General features: G+C 38.9%; 1 long non-coding RNA gene across 1 annotated transcript in view; it reads right to left on the reverse strand.

The window, feature by feature from the left end:
* Positions 1–18,318, reverse strand: part of LOC308064125 — a 42,744-nt gene extending 24,426 nt beyond the window's left edge. The window contains exon 1 of the long non-coding RNA XR_013928214.1: positions 14,497–18,318. This is a non-coding gene — a long non-coding RNA (uncharacterized lncRNA). The remainder of the gene's footprint in view (positions 1–14,496) is intronic.
* Positions 18,319–21,467: the final 3,149 nt, after the last annotated feature.

Below are 21,467 nucleotides of genomic sequence, written 5' to 3' on the forward strand. Positions count from 1 at the left end.
TGTTCACCAACATAATCTGGTTCTGTTGATTAGAAAGCGACTGAAAACCAGAGATAAGCAATGAGAAATTGAATTGTAGCAGGTTCTTGGTGTTTACTTAATAGATATAGTGGCATGGTTGAGGGTGCCTAACAAAAATTTATCAAATAGTTACAAGTGGAAATTTGAAAACTAATACTTTTGGGGAAAAAAATGTTAAATCTGGTCGGTCATTACTAAGAAGATATTTGGAAAACAGCCGAAATGGCTGAAGAAAGCTCTGAAGATTACTTGGAAAGCTTTCTTTTTGGATTATTAGCAGGAGTCAAACAAAAATAAAGAAAGGTTGCAAATACATCATACCTTGGGGAATGAAAGTATATGGTTTTTCCTTATCTATAACTGAAGATGTGCAATCACTGCTGAAGAATTGCACTTTACTAGACATAAATTAGCAAGGAGGACAAAACTTAATCTTCCTTTAGCAAGGGGATAGACTAGACAACCTCATGGGCTCTTTGTATCCATGATTTTCAGAGTCTTATACCTGGAACCAATGGAGTTATACTTGAGGTCTAGAAGAATGAGCAATGATTTGGGGAGGTATGCTCTCTGTAAATAGAGATGTTATTCATGGGACAGTTTTTTCTCACAGTATGGATGGTCTTTTATGACTAAATATGGGACAAGCTAAAAACTACTGTCCCTGCCCATGGCAGGAGGGTTGGACTAGATGAACTTTAAAGGTCACTTCCAACCCAAACCATTCCATAAATCTATGATTGTCAACTTATAAATGAAATACGAAAGACTTGTGAAGATCAGGAGCTACTGACCCAAGATAAATAAAGTTTTTTATGTAAAATAACTATGAATATTTGGAGTTAAAATGGCAAAGTTGCACATCATACTGGATTGGCTTCTGTAGACTTCTTTGTGTGATAGATATGCTGGTAATATGGCACCACTGACAACTTAAAATAGATTTAAGATATAACAGAATGCAGAAAATGCTGTGAGTGCTAAGCAGTTTTTATTTTTATCTTTAAAAATGGATTTTATAAAATATTCACCCAAGAAAGTTAGTGCATGTGCTAGAAATCTTACGGTAGTCTGTACTCATGATCCTTTTTTTCCAGGCATTTTTGATCATTAAGGAGTTCAGAAAAAATACAGGAATGTGTTAAACATTTTTAATATTTTTTTTGAATTGCACCTGTATCTGGATTTTATGATTGACTTATCTATGCTGCACAATAACGTCACAACAATCTTTCATCCAGTCATTAAAAAGCTTTGATAGATTGAAAGAAATCGGGTTTTAAATTGTTTTACCTTACCTAAATAATTGTAGATATCTGATATTTTCAGAAAGAAAAAAGATGTAGAATGAAACTGCATAAATAATAAGCCAAACTTTCAGAAAAATGCTTAATTTCTTAAAAAAATATTATCCAGTTTGGCTTTTAAAACTAAGAATATGTTAGGTAATAAAAAAAGCAATCTTATTCAGACAGGGAGAAGGAAGCAAGAGCTTACCTTAACAAACTTTATTTATTTATTGCTGCTTTTCATCTAGATTTCCATGGAGCATTTCCTTTCTATGAAAATATTAATGAGTGAATATAGAAGAAAATAAAAGAAATGGTTTGAAGAATTCATATAGAGTTGTAATTAGGAAGTCTGAAGTAGTATTTCCACTTTTCTACTTACTTGCCCTTTACATACATTGCAAATTGGTTATGTCCTTATGTATGACTAGTATATCTGAATGTATACACATTCATACATGCATTTGTGTGGTCATGGAGTTAACTATCAGACCATCATGCACATACCTAGGGGAGTACTTGGCAAACCTCAATTCTGGCATTTCTTAATTTAATGAGCTCTGCTTTGCAAAAAAAGTCCTTTGACCACAGCTCTTTGGTATGTCATGATGATGACTCTTGATTGTCTCCATATGCTGCCATGTGGTTGGAAACCAAAGCAGGAATACTTATCACCTGATTTTGGTCTTGGTTGTTGGCTGTAGAATTTGTTTGGCTTAACAGCTGCTAAACACATATATTCTGCTGAGGGGAGATGGTGGGACTGGGCAGAGGTATGACTAACTAATGGGTCATATAGAATGTTTTTATAAATAATTTTCATTTGATGCTGAATGTCCCTTTTCTCCCACTTAATCTATTTCGACTCACAGTAAAAATCCATTCTTCTTGTTATGGGTCTTCATTCAGTTTCCCATGTCTAGAGTCAGAGTTGGAAAATTGTATGGTAACACGTTACTTTGAGAATAATGCAGCTGATAACGATACTACTGTTAATTGGGTAAGAAGTGAACAAGGGGCTTTGTAAACAGACTTTGAAATGATTTCTTAACTTGCCTGCCTTGATCATGATAATTACCTCTAGTGAAATACTGAGTAAACTTTAACAGCCTGAATATACTGAATTGTGATACAGTCATACCAAATTTTCTGATTTTGCAGAGATCCGTGCTCCTTGTTGGAGTCATTAATTTTGTGCTCTCACTTTGTTTTCTGTTTCTTTAACCTCCACAAGCACCCTCTCAGACAGAAATATATCTTTAGATTTCTTTTGTGTCCTATTTTCCCTCTAATTGTTGTTTTCTTCTTTTTTTTTTTTTCAGAATCCTTCAGCTTTCTTTTTAAAAGGGTAGGTACATGAAGTTTACTGATTCCTGGGCTGTTTCTTGTTCTCAATGAAAATAAAATACTTTTTATTTTCATGAGTTGTTTTGCAATGAACCTTTGCCTACTGTCATATATTTCTTCCTTAATTTTCCATGTTTGCTCAACAGTTTTATCTGCAGAATCATCAGATTTTAGCAGTGTGGGTTTTAATGTTTTTCCTTTGATGGGAATCACTGCTGCTTCATATGATGGGGATGTGGGAGAAGAGCTTCCAGTCTTACGCAGAAATTATTTTTTTTCATGTTCAGAATTTCTCACTAGATAGATACTGTGCCTGGCAGCTATACAGGTAAGGAAGCATCATGTTTCTCCTAGCACAGTTATTTTCTGGAGGAGACAAATGTAAACTCTTATTCCAACATCAGACTATTTTCATGGGATCATTGTGCTTACAATTATATTACTACATGTGAAGTTTGACAATGTAAGCAATCAATTAATTTGTGAATGGGAAATAAGCAGCACTTTAAATCTTATTAATATGCCCTCTTTCTTATTCCATGATTCACGGATACTGCAGTAATCAAATGCATCACTGGGCAAAGAAGCATTAAAATTCTTGAGATCTGTGAACTCCTCTTCTTCATCTCTTGTTACATGTACTTGTCATAATCTAGTGTGCACACAAAGCATGAATCTTCAATTATAATCCTTAAAAATGCTATTTATTCTCTGGTTTTCATTTTTGTAGGCATCTGGTCAATGAAGTCATTTCGAGCAGCTGTGAGCTCCTGAGTACAGTGGGCCTCTGCCTGGTGACCCTTTCCAGAGCTGTGATGTGCCAGGTGACCCCATATTTTCCTAGATTTTATGTCCATATAGCTCCAGCCTTGGGCAAGCATAGGCCCTCTAAAACTGAACTGCAATTTCATTTAGAGAAGTATTTGAACTACAAGACTGAATGAGTAAGTAATTTTCTGTGATACAAATGCATATTTTAGCCTGATGGCTGAAAAGAGTGAACATACAAAAACTGCCAGGCCAGCTTGCTGTTGGTTATAGGTACGGTCCTGACCCCTCAAGCTCAGTTCTTTCTTTCTGTCCGTAAAATATATTCAACTGAAGGAGAAGCCATTTCCTGGATTTATTTCAAAGACAATAAAAAAAAGTCAAAGCCCCAAATCTCAGCCTTTCTTTTTGGGTTCATTGTAAAACTTATTTAAGTCTGAGTAGTCCAGCTAGTCCAATCTTCCCATTTAAAAAAGCAGGCGGAGGACAAGGTTTTTTTCACTTTTTCTTTCACACAATTCATGTTAGTACAACTGTTATAAGTTATCGGTGACACAGCTAATCTGAGCTACTTGTCAATAACATTATTCAGACAAAAAGAGAACAAAATATAAAATCTATGTATTGTTAGAATGCATATTGTAGACCAACTGAGGATAATTGTGTTTATTTAGAAATCTGCACAGGCACAGAGAAGAGATACCAAATGATTGATTTGTGAGTATTTTGGTTTGGTGGCTGGTAAAACAGTAGCTGGCAGTTTTCAGTATAGCAGTAGTTACAGGCACCCCTAGTAACGCATGCTGTTTGTTATTGTACCAGGTTCCACCGGTGCTTTTTGCACTGCAGGATATTAATCTGTCTGCTTTCTAGGGTTTCATTGCAAATGATCCTTAACTGTTTTCATGATATTGTGTACCTAATACCATGCTGCAGAAGGTTCACTTTAAACTTGTTTGTTCTCTCAAATCAGCTACCCTTAAAAATGGATTTGTATGAAATTACTTGAAATAGGTGTTAGAAACCTTATTCAGAATAGCTGAGCCAGCTAAAATTGTTTAATGCTGCATATCCAACAATTATCTAAAGCTTTCCTTACCACTGTTCCAGCAAAGGTACAAAACCATCACAAATGGTAGTGCATGCTGATTGGTACATATTTGAGGAAAAATATGAGTTATAATGTAATATGCTGGACACTAATATAAAAAAAAAGACTTGTATTTTGTTTCATTTGCAGCTAGTATGATGAGCATGGGTAGATAAAACAGGCCTTGTGAATGTAATTTAGTAACCAGTACAGAGTGTTTAGTTATTCCGCATGTGCCTAGTAAGCATGTCAACAAGAAATAAAACGAATACAGCCTTGCTGTATGAGTGAGACTGAATGCCTGAGAGTCTGGTTATTGAGCATCACCTTCTGGGGCTGCTTCCACAGTCTAAGGACCCCTGACTTGGCAAAGGAGGGAGATAGCAGTGTCTGTCACAGCCTGGCACCATGGCAAACTGTCCCCTCACATCTGCCTTTGTGGGGCCTGATGTCAGGTCTCAGGTGGTGGTCAGATGGTAGCATAATACATACTTAATCTACTGCTTGATATTGTTTTAACTGGGTTAAAAACAAAATAACACAGAAGGGGCTGGTGAAAGAATGGTTCCTGTGCAGGCCATACAGCACGCATCACAGGCATTGCTGTTTAAAACACTGTGTGTTTATTGATAGTGTAAGATGCCAAGTTGGTTGGGACTGACACAGTATTTACTGACTATGAAATGGAAATGCCTAAAGCAGAAGGCTAGCTCCACACAGAAGTTCATTTCATGCAGTTTATGTGAATTGCTGAATATTACTACCAAAAAAAAAAAAAAAAAAAAAAAAAAAAGAAGAAAAAAAAAAAAGTGTGGATATTTCTGCTGGTTTATGTTCTGTTTGGGAAATTATAGCATACACCCATGAGATTTTCTTCACTCAAAATCTTCCAGGGCAAATGGTTTTCTCAGTTGGGGAATGAGGTTTTAGGAGGAAAACATTGCAACTGAAATAGCTCCCATGTATCTGCGTGGAATGAGAATACTTTATAACTGATGCAATTAGCATTTAATCAGAAGCTTGTAAAGTCAGATTTGGTGGGTGAAAACAAGGTTTGATAACCTCAGTCTCATTCTATTCTGGGTGCGCTGGTAGTAAGCAAATGTACCAAACATATGAGAGCCATTACAGGGTACAGTACAATGTACTGGTCAGTGTTTTCATCATTAAAATAGGCTTGACTTTCCCTTTCTGTAGGACGAATTTCATATTCATTTCAGGTAATTGACTAGAATAAAGTTAATTCTCATTTAACCTCAAAGAAATTGGAAAAGAATAAGACCCTAACTGGAAATATGGAACTGCTTTGGGTAGTGCTGCTTTGCACCCTGACAATGTCCCTTTGGATCAACAAAGACTTTTTGGGCAGCTGCAGCCTGAAACCCTGTGCAGGCAAACCCTGCCGGGTACCAAGGCTTTGCTCCTGTGGGCAGACACAACGAGAAACCAGAGGTGATCTCAAGGCTGGCAGTTTGGACTGTCTGTGACAGTCAGGACAGAGAGGAGAAAAAGGAGGTCTTAAGTATCAGTGGAGTCAGCAGCCACTGGAGGTGTGGGATAAGCAGGGAGCTTAAACAAGGCACGTTGTGGCAGGTAAAAGAGGGTTCGGTTCTCAGAGGCGAAGGTGGGTCACTGAGAAGAAAAGTGACATCTCTGTAAGGGGCAAGACACAATGGCGGGAGACAGAAGGCGATGTAAAGGTGGTAGATCTGAGCTGCAAAGCAACGAAGGAAGGATATTAAGGTAGGGGGAGTTCGGATGTGGAGGCTTGGGAAGAGGGAGTTAAGGGGTTGGGAACTCTGGGTGTGGGGCTTTACATTTTGAAAGGGACCAGGAAAGGGAGGGTCCAGGAGTTTGCACAGAGGTGAGCTCGAAACATCCTCAAAAAGCCAGTGCCTTTGGTTGTGACCTCTGTTTGAGACAATGATCCACATTTTACCATTATCCTCACAGGACTTTTTCTCCTTATCCTTAGTTCCCTTGCATGCACCCTTCTTTTTAATGTTGGAAATATAAAGGTCCTAAAGTCAGAGAGTATCTGCATGGCTGGCAGCAGTTTAATTATCAACGCTTCCTTGGGTGCCTTAAAGTGTAGGAGTTCTGGGATAAACTAGAAATAGCTCCTCTCAAGAATGCAGCAGGGGTGGCACCAAGGAACGACCAGAGATCATTGGGAAGAAGAGGTACAAATGGCTTAGGAGAAAGGCACTGACACTGCAGCTAAGCACAGGCTGGAATCCACCGCTCAAGTACCTTGCTGGTTTGGTAAAAGCTCCTTTGGGCGGCCCACCCAGCTAATTACAATTCACTGGCTGGCAACTTGGTGTTGCCAGGTACGTCCCTTTTAATTTACTTTGATGGACAGGTAATTTTTATTTTTATCTTGAGTTTGAGAAGCCTGGGGACACAAATACAAAGAACACAGGTCCACATAAAGGCTAACAGGGAAAAGCCATTTCCTAGCATTTTAGGGTAGGAAAAATCCTCCTGGAGAAGTCAGGGGAAGACAGGAGTACTGAAGTATGTGTACGCATGGAAAACATATCTCTCTGCATCATGACAACTCTATTTTTATGCCTGCTGTAGCAAAACTAAATCTGGAACTTCTGTCCCACAGGAAACTTGTGTATTTTAACATTTGCTTTGTTCCTCAAATCAGGACAGAAAAAAATATAATGAACATTCCAGAAAAATATGAATCTAGAGACATTTTGACATTCCTTAAGTTATCTCTCAGCTTATAAAAGTAATCAGAGTCACTTTATTTTTTTTTATTTTCTACATTTTCCTACAGTGACATGTTACTTCACAGGGACCAGACTTCAAAAGCCCTGAGCAGTGCTCCTGTGCTCTGACATGCCTGGTGCTGGAGTTGAGTGCCATATCCATGCAGACATCACAGGTACCACTTTGTATTGTGCTATGGGAGCCATTAGTCCTGCATGAAGCCTGAGCTGTAGAAGCAGACCCTAGTCTTTCTTCTTATAAAGCGATGTGCAGATGGTGAGTTTGAAACAGCATTCCTGGATCACTTGAAATAAAAAAGGGATATCAGGTAAACACCTGGAAAAAATTCTTATTTGTTTTTCAGTGGAAGGTCTCAGTCCATCTGGATGATTTTTCTGAAGTGAGCATTTTCCTCATCTTTGCAGAAACAGACTGAAGATGTGAAAATTCTGAGTAACAACCTTCTCTTTCAGCTGCATTGTTTGCAAGGCTTCCTGTTCCCCGTGAGAACCACCCTCCTGTGAGCAACCACCAAGCCACCATCACCTGAAGCCTTCACAGCAGCATCACCTCTGCATGGGGGTAGCTCCTCCAGGGGAAGAGCTCCTCTATCTCTTTCTTTAATTTGTTGCTCTTACCTTGATGCTACAATGTCATTAGTTCCTTCTAATTTCAAAGGGCATTCCTGTTCCTTTGTTAGCAGATTATTTTGATTCTGAAGAGATTTCTTTAACACATATGTGCACATTCTTTAGTCTAAGCACTGCACACGTGTGAAGAAGAGACATGACGTAGGAGGATGTTGTGCGGGCTTTGTGGCTGTGGATTGTGTAGCCTTGGTTAAAGATATCTTAAAGATTTCATCGGCAGCTTACACTGGCATATGTGGATGAAGAGGACATACTGAGGATTTACAATATATTTCCATAGGTTTGTAAGCATGGCCAATGTTGTGTTACCTGCTGTTGGATGTTATTCACCATCGTTGCTTATACATTTTACACAGTTGCTTACATAGTTTTTACTTCCATTTGAAGTCAAGTACTTAGCTAACATAAACTGAAAATGCAATATTTAAATTAATTGAGCTAAGCTAATTTATACTGACTAGGAGCCGGCCTTCCTACAATTTTTGTTGTTAATTGCTAAGACAGTTACAAATGCTCCTATTTATGAAGAATTCTGACAATAAGGTAATTTCCTTTGTACTTGGAATTCATGCTGTGTTTCATTAGATTTAAATTAATTAGACAGAAGCTGATTATATAGATATGCTTGTTGTTAGTATTCTAATTAAAAAAAAACAGCTCTCCTCTGACAACGTATCTTCCCACCCTACCCAGGGAAAGCTAATTTGACAGTTTCCTGATTATTTTTCCTGTCCAAAACCATGTAAGCCTTTGGGATAAGCAAATAAGCAGTTCATTTGGCTGGAAAAGCACTTTGGTGATTGTCTGAGCAAAAGCAAAATTAGCTGCATGCTTCCATGGTAGAGTTGTATTATATTTAGCTCTGGATATACTATTAGAAAACACTTGTCCTGAAAAAGTGTTGGTGCCTGGCATTGCTTTCCAGAATGGTCTATACTTTGATTTTAAGGTTTTAAATTAAGATGTATATATTCTGGCTGCCGGTGAAATGGACTGACAGTTGATGATGGTCACAGTTGGGGAGTGAATTAACTGTAGAACAATCTCAGTTCTTACTTTTAAGAAACGGTCCAGACAATCATTCCCTAAAATAAGATCATTCGGAAAAGGAGCAGCTTCTGACTGCCAGTTAGGACAAGTTTGCTCAAATATTGTCAAGGCTGAATCACTTATATAACTTTTTATGCAGTTGGTGGATGTTAAAAATATCATATGTGCAGCATATACTTTTATTAAAACATCAGAGGAAATATAATTACAAAGTGAAGGGGCTAAAGCCTCATGAGACTTTTCTCTAGCAGCATTTCCAGCTTTACAAGATATCTTGCGTGACATGCAATTATTGTAGCATGTGCATCCCATTTTTTACAGTCTGAAACACTGGAATAAGCGTGAACACTTTTCATTACTTAAATGGATCTAAACCAAATGTTTTGAGGTTTGTCCATCCTGTTTCATTACAAAGCAATTGGACATTTCCAACTGAAAATGCTTTTATGGTTTACCATGTAACATACTACTGGTAAACCTTTGAAGAGAGCGATTTGGTTGCACCATCATTTAGTAGAATTTGGACAGCTAAGTTTTTTCGATGCCCTGGGAAAGGTGTCTTGGAAGCAGCTCTTTTAATCAGTAACTAATGGATTTCTGCCAATGGAAATTAGTCTGGTCTACTGCACAGCTATCAATACATTTCATTAGTTTAATATTTAGTATCCACCCACTGTAACTGGGAAAAGGCAATACTGTAAGCTGACAAAGAATCACTCAGGATAGCTACAAATACTTGAGAAATATCTTCAGATCTTTCAACAACTGGACAAATAATCCACATTCTTTAAAAATGCTTGAAGTTTATTGGCATGTGAACTGCTTAGCAGAATGGTTAGATGAAAAATAATGGAATATTGTGCAATCACTTTGGGCAATTTCTTTCTCCTTATTCCGGGAATGGTTTGGTTAATTAGCATGCTTTAAACACGACATTTGGCTGTCTGATATGCACAGCTGTACACTTTGTGCTTTACTGGTGATCCAGCTGCACAATGTGCCACACTCCAGCTGCTTTCTGTACGCTATTAGAAGCAGTATCTTTAGTGCTATATTCATTTTTCTTTTTTTTTTTTTTACTTTTATCCTTTTTTTTAAAAAAAAATCTTTATAATTCACAAGTTGTGCACTTGAGTCATTACTTTTTAACACAGAATTATTTTACCTCAAGTGAGTTTTCCAGAGATGATGCCTTTAAAACAGTAGCCTACAAAAGACCCTCAGGAAAAATATTACTTTGATAGTAAATCTTACCTATAAGTAAAATCCTATGTCAAAGAAGATCCATTGGTATGATTTCATGGAGTCTAAACAAATTATTTTAAGATAGACAGGTTTCTGTCATTGCTAAGCTTTTGAACAGTTGGAAGACTTTTAAAGTGTTCTGTAAGACAGAACATGCTCAAGGTGTCCCAGCTTTGACAGAGTGTGATAGATGCACATTTCAAATTGCAGAATCTCAAGGATCTGCTGAAGATGTTTTCTTTAAGATTAGACATTAGATCTAACTACAGCAAAACTGTTTAGCAATCCAACTTCACATGTTTTGTGTTCCTCAGGGGGAGCTGGTTGCATACATCAATGGGTGTTCTCTCCAGGGCAGTATACGACCATTATCTATGACATTATTTGTTCAGCTAGGTTTTTTTCTGTTATAAAGATAGACATGTCAAGCTACAAAAAAAGGGGCAGAAAATGGGAAACACTAAAGCAATAGGGTGCAATGCTAAGTGTAGCAGTCTTGAGGCTGACGGTGACCTTCCCATAAAGAAGTCATACTCTGACTAATAATATACTATTTTTGCCACAAAATTGTTGTAACACTTCATGAACATACCAGCAGTGTTATTACTCAACCTTTTTATATGCAGAAAGACTTTATGCATGATACATTAATTTTCCTCTTAAAAATTGACAGTTCTCTTCTGACTGCACTTCCTGGTACCCCAAAGAATCAGCTGCTTATTTTTATTTTTTGGGTTTTTGTTTGTGTTTTTTTTTTTTCTTCCAAAGAAGGGACAATTATTACAAAACATATGACTGTAAGCTTAAGGTTCATATTTTATTCAAAGAGTTTAAGGGAGTAAAGGAATGTTCTGTACAGAAAAGAACTCCACAGTACTATCAGAGCTAGCAGAAGTTATGAAAATTTCCATCATCTTAGATAAGGTAACATTATTTATGAAATACTTGCACAATTAGATAGCTTATAGTATATTCCCAAGAAATGTTGACTATATTGGGTAAGGATTATTTTCTGAAGAATGGTGCTTTTGAATCTTGTACATGTGGGAGTAATGCTTTTAGTGTCATTTTTTATGTTACCATGAAATAGCATTGCCTCTCTGGACCATAATGGCAGTTTACAGAAAGTCTATACCTGGACTTGATGTTTTAAGGGCTCCGGATGGCCCCCCTGTGTGCCTCATCACTCTGTGTGCCCAGGTGCCACTCGGGCACAGGCAGAAGTTGCAGTGGAGCAGGAGGAGCTCTCCGCAGTGATTCCCAAGCTGGCCAGGGTGCCATGGCCCTGGGGCAGGGTAAGGCTGAGGAGAGCTGGGGAAGCTGGCAGGGCAGCTGGAGCCAGCCCAGCTGTGGCCTCAGGCACGGGATGTGCCCTGTCATGGAGCTGCAATGCCTGCCTGGAGCAGGCAGGGCTGATAAACAAAAGGAGGACTATGGATAAACCACTGAGCTTGGCCCCAGGAGGAAACCCCAAGCATTCTGTGGGGTGGAGCAGGATCAGCTGGCAGGATGCTTGAAAGGAAAAAAAAGAGCTTGACTGGTGTCTGCTCAGCTTTGTTCAAGAAAACAGGTTTTTGCTTTCAATCTAGAGGGACAAAATTGTGGAGAAGAAAGGTCAGACTGGTTTTACCTCTTGCTCCTAAGACGAAACCTTTTAGTATAGTTATAAATGTCAGCTCTCTGGGCCAAGCAGTAACTTACTATATCATCATAACCAAGAAGCATTTAGAAAACCTGTGAGGGAAGTTTGGGACTCAGCCATATATACATACATCAGCTCAGATATAAATTCAGTCATTCCTATGACTTCCTTAATAAGAATTTATTTATACTTCATACTGAAGGTATGAGATTTATGACTTTCAAGTGTTGGTTAGCTAAAGCACGTAGCAGTTTGCATGCTTTCCCTTGCCAGCGAAGCACGGCATTTTCATCCTCTCACCATGCCCCTTCAGCTTTTTAGCTCCTCCCAGGACAGCACCACAATTTGTTCCTGCTGTGAGGATGGATGCTGGCATGTAAGGACCAGCTTGCTACGCACCTAAATGAGAACCACGCTTATTTCTCTATGGCAACCAAACATCTGTCTGATGCAACAACAAGCCTTGACTCATAATCTGGGTCAGTTTTTAATTGAATATTAATAATTAAAAGCTTTTATATTCCTTTTTTGGATTTCCTGTTCCTGCCCATTCAGACCTAAACACACTAGTGCACCATGGCAGAGCTCTGAAATTCAGCAATTAGTCATGCTGGTGATTGCCCCAGGAACAATAGTGACAGGTAGGAGCTGCTCAAGTGTTGAATGACTTCTGAATGTGCCAGCCTTATGGAAGATGCAAGTCAGTTTGACCCTTAATGACCACCACGCGTTAGCCACTGATAGGAAGGACTGTACGTGCCTGGGTAAAGCAATATGAGATAAAGCCTTTACCCTGCTAGCCACTGAACACCCAGGACTTCTGTAGCATAAGAATTTCTAACAGGAATTGGACTCTGAAAAATCTGAGTCCCTTTAAAATCAGAGGATCATTACAAAGCAGCCAAAGAATGGGTTTCTTTTGGGTTCTACTGGGACACAGCATCCTTCTGTGCTAGAGGAGGGAGAAAAGGCATAGGTGAGCAGCTGAGGAGAAGCTGCAAGAGCTGCTGACCATCTTGAACTGAGATCTCCATTGTTATATATATAACCAGAGATATTTTTTTCTGCTGATGCCTAACCTGACCTTCTGAGTCTCTTCTGTGCCATGTTGTTCACAGCTGCATACAGAGCTCATTTAGTTGCCTCTTTAAGGTCCTTTTACAGCAGGAGTATGGGGCTGAAAATTTTGTTTGTCAAAGTGTACCTATATCTCCTTTCACCAAAACCCAAAAGAGAAAAAAGGGAAACCAAAAAATTAATAGTGTGTGCACTCCTGGGGGTGGGAAGCATAATATTCTGTTTCAGTAATTATTTTTGCTTATTCTTTATTCTAAACCCAGAAGTAGGTTGCTTTTACAACCACTAACTTTCTCCTCCTAAATGAACTCTAGAATCTGTTTGCTGTCCCGTGTAACTCATTTCTTGAGCTGTTAAGCATCATATCAGAGGATAATGAATTGTTGTTTATATATTACATCAGAAGTATGAGCCATTTCAATCATGTATAGTAAAATATTGTTTGCTTAAACAAATGATCTCCTAAAACCCATGATGTTTTCATGTAGGTGTCCTAAGCGATAAAAGGGGTAGAAATGAAAACACTGAAACCCATAAAGCATTCACCTAGACCCACTCGTGAAGCAAACATTTACTCCGAGTTCTCCACTGAGTTACTCTCAGGTTTAACAGACTGACTGTTGAACTGTAACAAGGCATACTAAAACCATTATACAGCTCCTGCAAAACTACTTACTAAAGTCGAAGACCCTGGAAATATCCTTTACTCTCCTGACTGGCTGCTGTAGACAGCTTAGTGCCTTGCTGACTGAGCTGCTAGATGGGGAGCTGACATGCCTTCCACAGCGGTCAGGTTTTATGCATCTATAGATGTCTGCTTAAGTCCTCTGGCTCCAGTCTCTTCATACCTTGAGGCTTACCATAGCGTTTAGGTAGATGCAACGTTTAATTTTATTTTTAAGAGATGTTTCCCTCACTCACTTGGATGAACGCTTGTGAAGCGGGAAGAAGAAAATTATATAGGTTAATGAATTCTTGAAAAAACACATGCACCTACTTCCTGAATATTAAAATAAATAAAGGATCCCAAGAAATCTAGTTTCTATAACCTTGTTTTACTTTGCCCCTAACAAGACCTTTGGTGAAAGGTTAGGAAACTTTTCCTTTGCTGTCCTTTAAGGACAATAGAAAATTACAAGACTAGTTGTCCCATCTTCCTCTCCCTCAGGAACAATTCAGCTTTCATTGCCTAATTTTTAATTATTATGACAAGATAACACCATAGCCAGACCAAATATGGGATTTTTCAGGTATATGCACCTCTGTTCATGAAAATATTTTGAAATTTCTGTTTGTATGTATGAAATCTGCATTTGAAAATTTAAACGTATATAACCTTTGGGTTTCTTTCATGCAACTAGAACTACTCAACAAATTGTGGGTGCTGTTTGAGCTACTTAATTCTCACAGATAGTCTGTATAAAAAGTTTAAGAGCTTCATACCAACTAAAATAAATTCTCTGGCCTGGTCTAAGTACTGGTCATTATAAATTAGGTCTGATATCAGCTGTTTCAGACAGGTTTTGGTTATTAGGTCTTCAAGCAGGAAACCTGAGGTTTGGAATAATTAATTGACTTGGAGCTACTCACCTGGTCGAAGGCATAAACACTGAGTGAAGCTCTCCTTACTCCCAGTTTTAATTTCAAAGCAATCTTTCATCCTTCTTTCAGTGTACTGTGTGTGAACTGCAGAAACACACATTTCTCTTTCTTGCTCTTTGTACCTAAATGCTGGTAAGTAAGAGCCAAGAATGTTTCTTTAATTACAGTTTTCAACTGTATGATGTGTGTAGAGAAAGATGACATTTGGGAGATTATTTGAAATTTTCTGTCAGTATTTCAGGGCCTTCAGTTCTGGAGAGTTTTATCAGTAGAAAAATCTTAATTTTTTGGTATAATGGGGAAAAGTGAGGCAAAAAGCTGGACCCACTGACTGTGCAGCCCTCCATCCCTGAGCTCACCCGCAGTGAGTTGCCAGGCCTTTGAGAGCTTTGCAGAGGAAGGGGTTCAGAGATCAGGACAAAACCATACCCCAGTCTAGGCTGAACCAGAAACTCCCCTTCCTTCCTTCCTTTTGTCCCCATTTCTTTTACTGTTTAAGGAAAGGTAAAGCCTCTGCAGGCTCTTCTTCCTGAATTCACTGGAAAGTTTTTGCAGTAGTCCAATCGGGAGATAGACATGTGATTTGGCTGAAGACAGACATTTCCTGACACTATTAACGTTGATAGTAAGCTTTACCAGAGCCTTCTGGCTGTGTGTTATCTTGGCATTTGAAGTCGTTTGCCTTTAAGCTCAAACTGCTAGCGTCTCCCAACCAACATCACTTTTCCTATATTTGGCTTGAAATTGAAATTGCTTCTTTCTGTGCTGGTATTTATTTCTGTCAGGCATTGGCACTCCTGACCGAAACTGAATCTGCTGATGAGCTATACAAATGTTCTGTAAAGAAAAGGAGGTTGGCATAACTTTGCCATTTTAGGCACATGATTACTAGTCTGTGTTTTTAAAGAAAAGGAGTATGTGTTCATTCAGGCTGTCCAAGATCAGTCCAAAATTAACAAATGGAATGAGTCTGGTGTTTTGCAGTCTGTTACCTCTTACAGGCAGCTAAGTGTAATGACAAAAGATACTGAGTGGTGTAGTAGCAGCTATTTGCACGTGGGCTAGTTGTTGGGGGGATTGTACTGATAGTCTGAGCTATTTCTCTCATGCACCCAACATAAAGCCTGGTAAGGAGTGGATGAAGCCATTCAAGAAGACCGTGTTGCAGTGATATTCTCAGAGATCAGAGAAAGAAACATTGGAACAGGAGTAAATTGATGCCGCTAAAATGAGCAAGTTGAAGTTCTGCAAAGGATCGGAAAAGCTGGTGGAAGAGACTCCTCAAGGAAGCTTCAGTAAGGTTGCCAATGTGGAGCCACCACCAGCCATTGGTACCAGTAGTGATCCCACTCATTTGATGGTCAAATCATGACCCTGCACTATCATCTTGGTGGACTACAGTCTCACAGCTGAATAGATATATTTTAAGTGTATCTCTTCTTTTAACAGTGCCTCCCTAGTGTGTATAACTATATAATCTGCAATTTAAATGTTCTAGTCATTTGTGGAACACCGTTCAAGGACTCCTCTCCCATTTTCCAGGTTTTAAAGTCCATATTTTAAGAAGAAAAATACAATATCTGTTTGTGTTCATTGTCAAAACCAGCCACGTTTTGGAGTTATTTACTGGTAAACTGCCTGTATTTCAAATTGTACTTTCTAAGTCTTGTCACAACTGATGCCAAATTTCTTTTAACACTTTTTTTTTTTTTAAAGACAGTCTCCTTTCCCTCTACTATCTTGTTCTTTTTTTTTTTTTTTTCCCCTCCCAACAGGGAAAACTACCTGAACAAGAAAAATGCTCCCTAAAAGCAGTTTTGTATTTACATTGTAGATTGTGGCAAAACTCAATAAATGGTAACAACATGACCTTGCTGTTAACACTGAAAGAAAGCACCCCATTTTTGCCTTTCTGTTGACTCCTGTCTCTGCATTTGTGTGCAGTTACACAGCTGGAGTAAGTTAGGTTTTAAGATACACAGTACAATATAAATTTGGATATAGTTTGCTTAGGGATACTGGGGAACGAAGTTGTAGATATCCAGTGAAGTTAAAATAAATGTTTTTATTTAATTATTAAATAAATTCTTGAGCTACTCCATTAGCACATATTTTGACTGGGTTAGTGAGAGCTCATCTCTCTCTCTCTTGCACTGCACTTTCCAGCCACATGATACATGAAAAGTTTTTCATCATGTCTAGCATGTTACAGTAATGCAACCATCCTTGCACCGCTGTTGGGATGCAGGGAAAGTATTATCAACTCTTACCAGGTTTACTTTATACTCTGAGCCCCTTTATATTCTGTGGTTCCAAAAGAAACACCTGGCTTGGTGGAGGTAAAAAGTTGGTTTCTGTGTGTCCATGGCTTATCCATGACTTTCCTAAATGTCATAACTTTCCCCTCTCTCTGAGCTTCAGAGAACTTCATACCACCTGCACCTTTCTCTCCCTGAGTCAGTTGTCCACTATTCTTTGTCCAGACTGGACAATCTGGACCTTTTCCTTCCCATGGAGAGATATATCTAAATATATTTCCAGCTCTACCACCTGTTTCAAATGCTGTATCAATGAGTTAAACTTTACAGTTTTGCTTTTGTCCTAAATATTATAGTGAAATGCTCTCTCTCTCTTTCTCTCTCAATCTTATCAGCTGGCTACTAGCATAAATTTATTTTCTTTTGCACAAAAAAATATAATAAATCTATTGTGTCAACAGAGCAAACCTCCACTTGCTATTGTGATGCACAGCAACTCAGTTTTTTAAGCCAGTCAAAGATAAACCACATAGGATAGCCAACCTTTTAAAGCAGTTAGTACTAAGTTGCAAACTTTTCCTTGTGTTATCAGTTAGGATGAATATACACAAATACGGTTGCCTTTACTGTAAAGTGTACAAACTTTGTTAAGTGGGAAATAAACCTTACAAACGAATCTTAAGTTTTGTAACCTTGGTGGGACAACATTGATTTAGTAAGGAGTATAAGACTGGGAAGACAGATGAATAGGAGAGGTTCTTCTTCCTAGTCACACAAAAGGAATGGTCATTATTTAGTTCATACAAGATTTCTGAAACATATTAACATAATTAGTGGTACAATGCCAGGCCAAACTTCTTTAGCTACACTAGTGCCACCACAGCAAATTCAGTTTGATTTTTACCAGAAGATATTCTCAGTAATGTAATGCCAAGTACAAATGGAAAATACATTTTCCCCCATTTAAAAAAAAAATAAATAAATCATTCCAAATATTTTGATGGTGTCATGACAAAAGCAGCTGAAGTCTAAAACTTTGCATGTAAATAGTCTTAATGAGGGGAAGTGCCTTTAACAGATGGGGAGTTGCAAAATTTTTGAGAAAAAATCCTCGGCAAACTTCATAGGCATCTGCTAAGAATTTAGCGATAGAATGGCTAGATCCACCCTTTTTTGTGAGATGGGGGGACAAGGATTACTGTTCTCTCCCTCAGCCTTGCTTCTACAAAGGGAGAAGGCAATTGTAAACAGCAGACTCTTAGCAACAATTTGAAACTATTACTGACTTGTTGTAGCACTCACTAGTTGCTATGTATCTGTCCTTTCTTGTTGGGACAGGAATGGCCGCATTTACATCAAAAGATGCTATTAGAATATCAGAAAATGCAAGTTCATTCATAAAATGAAATTATTTGGTAACAAATAAGCCAACATAGCCAAACACAGGTTTATAGATAAAGTGACACGGGAGAGCAATTTCTGCCATGTCTACCGTGAATGCATTGGCCTCACCCTCAGGGTTCAGTGGCCTTTTGTGTTTCCAGAAAGCGGCCTTTGAGTGTCTCCTGGAGTGGATGAACATCACCTGCAGTCAAGAGAAATTCTTCCAATGGAGTCTCCAGGTGACAGTGTCTGACTTTGGAGGAAGAAGTTTTTCCCCACAGCGTACCGCATGATGGTTCCTAGGCAGATGTTCTGTGTGATGGCAGGAAACTGGAGCCATGTTTCACCCACACCTTCCAGAAGTACCTGTATGGCATCAGCAATCACATCAGTATCGGGGCTCCAGCACAGATAAGGTAGGGCCGCGCAGGCAGATGTGCGGGTTTGTGCAATCCAGGCTCTCAAGTCACCTAATGCAGTGTGCACAAGCCTGGGCTTTCGCTAATTCCGTTTGTCACTAGAAATGCATTCGTTGTTATCTTCCTTTGAATAGTCCCCCTCTTACTTATTTCAAGTATGCTGTGCTTACCTTAGAAGGAATTTTGAATCTCCTGATGGAATCAAAAGTTGTGAAACTCTTCTGAAAACTCAGACCTCACTACATTAATTAAAATCTGTCTTCCTAGGTCAGCCATTCTTTAATAGACATTAACATCCCTCTTTCTTTTTCTTTTGCAATGTGAAGAAAACCCTACAGCCTCAAAGTGCATTTCTTCTTAAAACAATGATGAAAGGATCTTACTGTTTTCTTCAGTTGTGGCATAAAGAATGGTAATTTTGGATCTCTGTGGTGTACTTAGATCTGCTAATTATTAAATGCTTTCACATCATCATTGTTTTCCTTTTTCACCTAATTATTATAGCCTAACTTAGATGTCTGATGATGTCTCCATCTAGCTTCATAAAAAGGCTGGGTTCATGTATTTAGGGCTTTGTGGAGGCACTTGGGAGAGGAGCAGCCTGTCTCCTTCTCTGCTTAACCCCTGAATGTCCTGACATGCCTTTGGTAATTCAGGGTACCAGTCACTGTGCACTCACTGGCACCTTGCTGTCCCAGAACAGCAGGATCTGCTCGCCACCAAGGAAGGGTCCTGCTGTGAAGAGGATGTGTTCATTAAGGCTGAAGTTAGTAAGGGAATACAGTGGCTTCACCAGGTCCTGCCTACAAACTGGCCTGTGGTAGCTCTTCATGTGTGCGTTCATAACCAATGGATGCTCACATTATTTAATTTTGTATATTAACTGACTAAACTCTTGTTATTCATGCAGCCAAGAATGCAAATACAAATACTAGGTAAAGACTTCCTTCCATTTTGGCGTACTAATGTGCTTGAATGAGAACTACAAGATGAAAGCTTTCTTTCTCCAGCAGACATAATCTGAGCTCTGGTTGCTTTCACATTGGATGGTTATCTCAGCATGAAAGGCGGGGTGCTTCCCAGTGCAGAGAGCCAGTGGATCCTGTGAGATCCACACCAGGACTGGGAGCACAAATGGAGCAGCAGTAGAGAAAGAAGTGTGGAGACAGCATTGCTGCATGGCCTTGTTCACAGAACAGTCACAGGGCTCAGCCTGCAGAAGGCCACTGGAACCTGTCCGTGGTTGTACCGGTGGGATCGGGGCTGCCAAACCCTTGCCTACAGCCCCTGATGTTACATGCTGTGAAAATCAGCAAGGTCTGCTCAGCAAGCTTTTGGCTTACAGGAAGAAATGATGCAACTCTAAAAGGGATCAGAGCGTAATCTAAAGCTACCAGCAGCCAAAATACTGTAGGGACTGTTTTGCTTCTCTGTTTCGTACATTTTGCAGCATTTGGTGCAAGACTATAACTTTTCCATTCTGCTATTGCTTTTTGAAATCTCTCAATCAGCGGTAAAAGAAGTATTTTAAAACGCAGTATTTGTTACCGTTATAGGTGCATACTAATTAGGGTTCAGGAGCAAGACTTGAACTTGGTAATATATTATAGTCGAACATTAAGTGACTATTTCAAATTGAGACCACCCTTTTTAAGTCAAATATGCCTTTTAGTTTCTTCTGCATATATAGAGTTACGGTACTGTCTAGCACGTATGGACATGGAAGCAGAAACGGTGCTTGTGTGTCTATTCCCACTCTTGTATCATTCCTGAACATCTGAGCTATGATACTGAGGCATTTATTTCAATATATTAAAACTTATTTTTGTCTTCATATAATTTTAAGCGAGAAACATTTGGAGAATATATTTAATTTACTAGCATAGTTGATGCATTCAGCAGTGCAATTTGATTGCGTTAAGATGCCTCCAAGAGAACACTACATAATATACAAACCCAGTGAAAGGAACTGCTAGAAATTCTTGTCAAGCGTTGAAAGATGCTATTTTAAAATAAAATGAAAAAATAAAGAACAAATTCCAACTCATATATGATTTTTCTTGCATTTATTTCTTCTACATTACTTTGTAATCCATGAGAATTTTTGTCTCCCCTTGGCTTCAAATAAGCTGGACTTTGAAATATGTATTAAATGCTAGTAAATTAGGGATAAGCTTTACAAATGCATGTGTTTGGGACAGGGGAGAGCAAATTCCAAAGTTCTGTATTATGCAGCTTGCGGCAAGCTCTTACCATAAGGTCATCTGCTGGCAGCAGGACACCGCCACAGAATCCTACTTAGTCACCACTGTTCACCTGATACAATATTTGGGGAGTTTTGAGAAGGATATCAGCTTTATGTTCCTTAGAAATAGAATTCAGGGTGCACAATCCAATGTGCTAAGTACTGATTTACCCAGATTTGAGGAAAATTCTGTGCGTGGCATTAAATCTTCCTGGAAGATAAAAGAGATGGAGGGGAAGGAAGACAGGGATGGAGAGGAGGGAGTGTTGAGTACTGGGAATAGTGAGAATACTTAACACTTCCCTCCTGCCCCCCCAACCTGCAGAGGTTTTTGAGACAGATTCCCCAAATCCTGTTTATTCTGGAAGGCCACTAAGTCAACTGTGAAGCTCCATGCTCTTCCTTGTGGGCAGGTGGCCTCTCCAGAGGCATCAACATCTCCCATCTGTGGATTACTGGGCCATGAAGAGCTGATAGAATCCAGTTTACTGCATTTATTTCTGCTCTAGCATACAAAAATATCTACATGCAAGGTCAAATCTTTGTTTAGCTACCACACTTGAGCTTCAAAGCAAACCCTGATCTTTCATAAGGGTGAATGGGTAGAATTTGATCCACATTATTTAAATCAGCCCAAAAGAGAACGTACTTATT

This window comes from Falco punctatus (genome assembly GCF_963210335.1).
Source record: "Falco punctatus genome assembly, chromosome: 5".
Lineage (NCBI taxonomy): Eukaryota > Metazoa > Chordata > Aves > Falconiformes > Falconidae > Falco > Falco punctatus.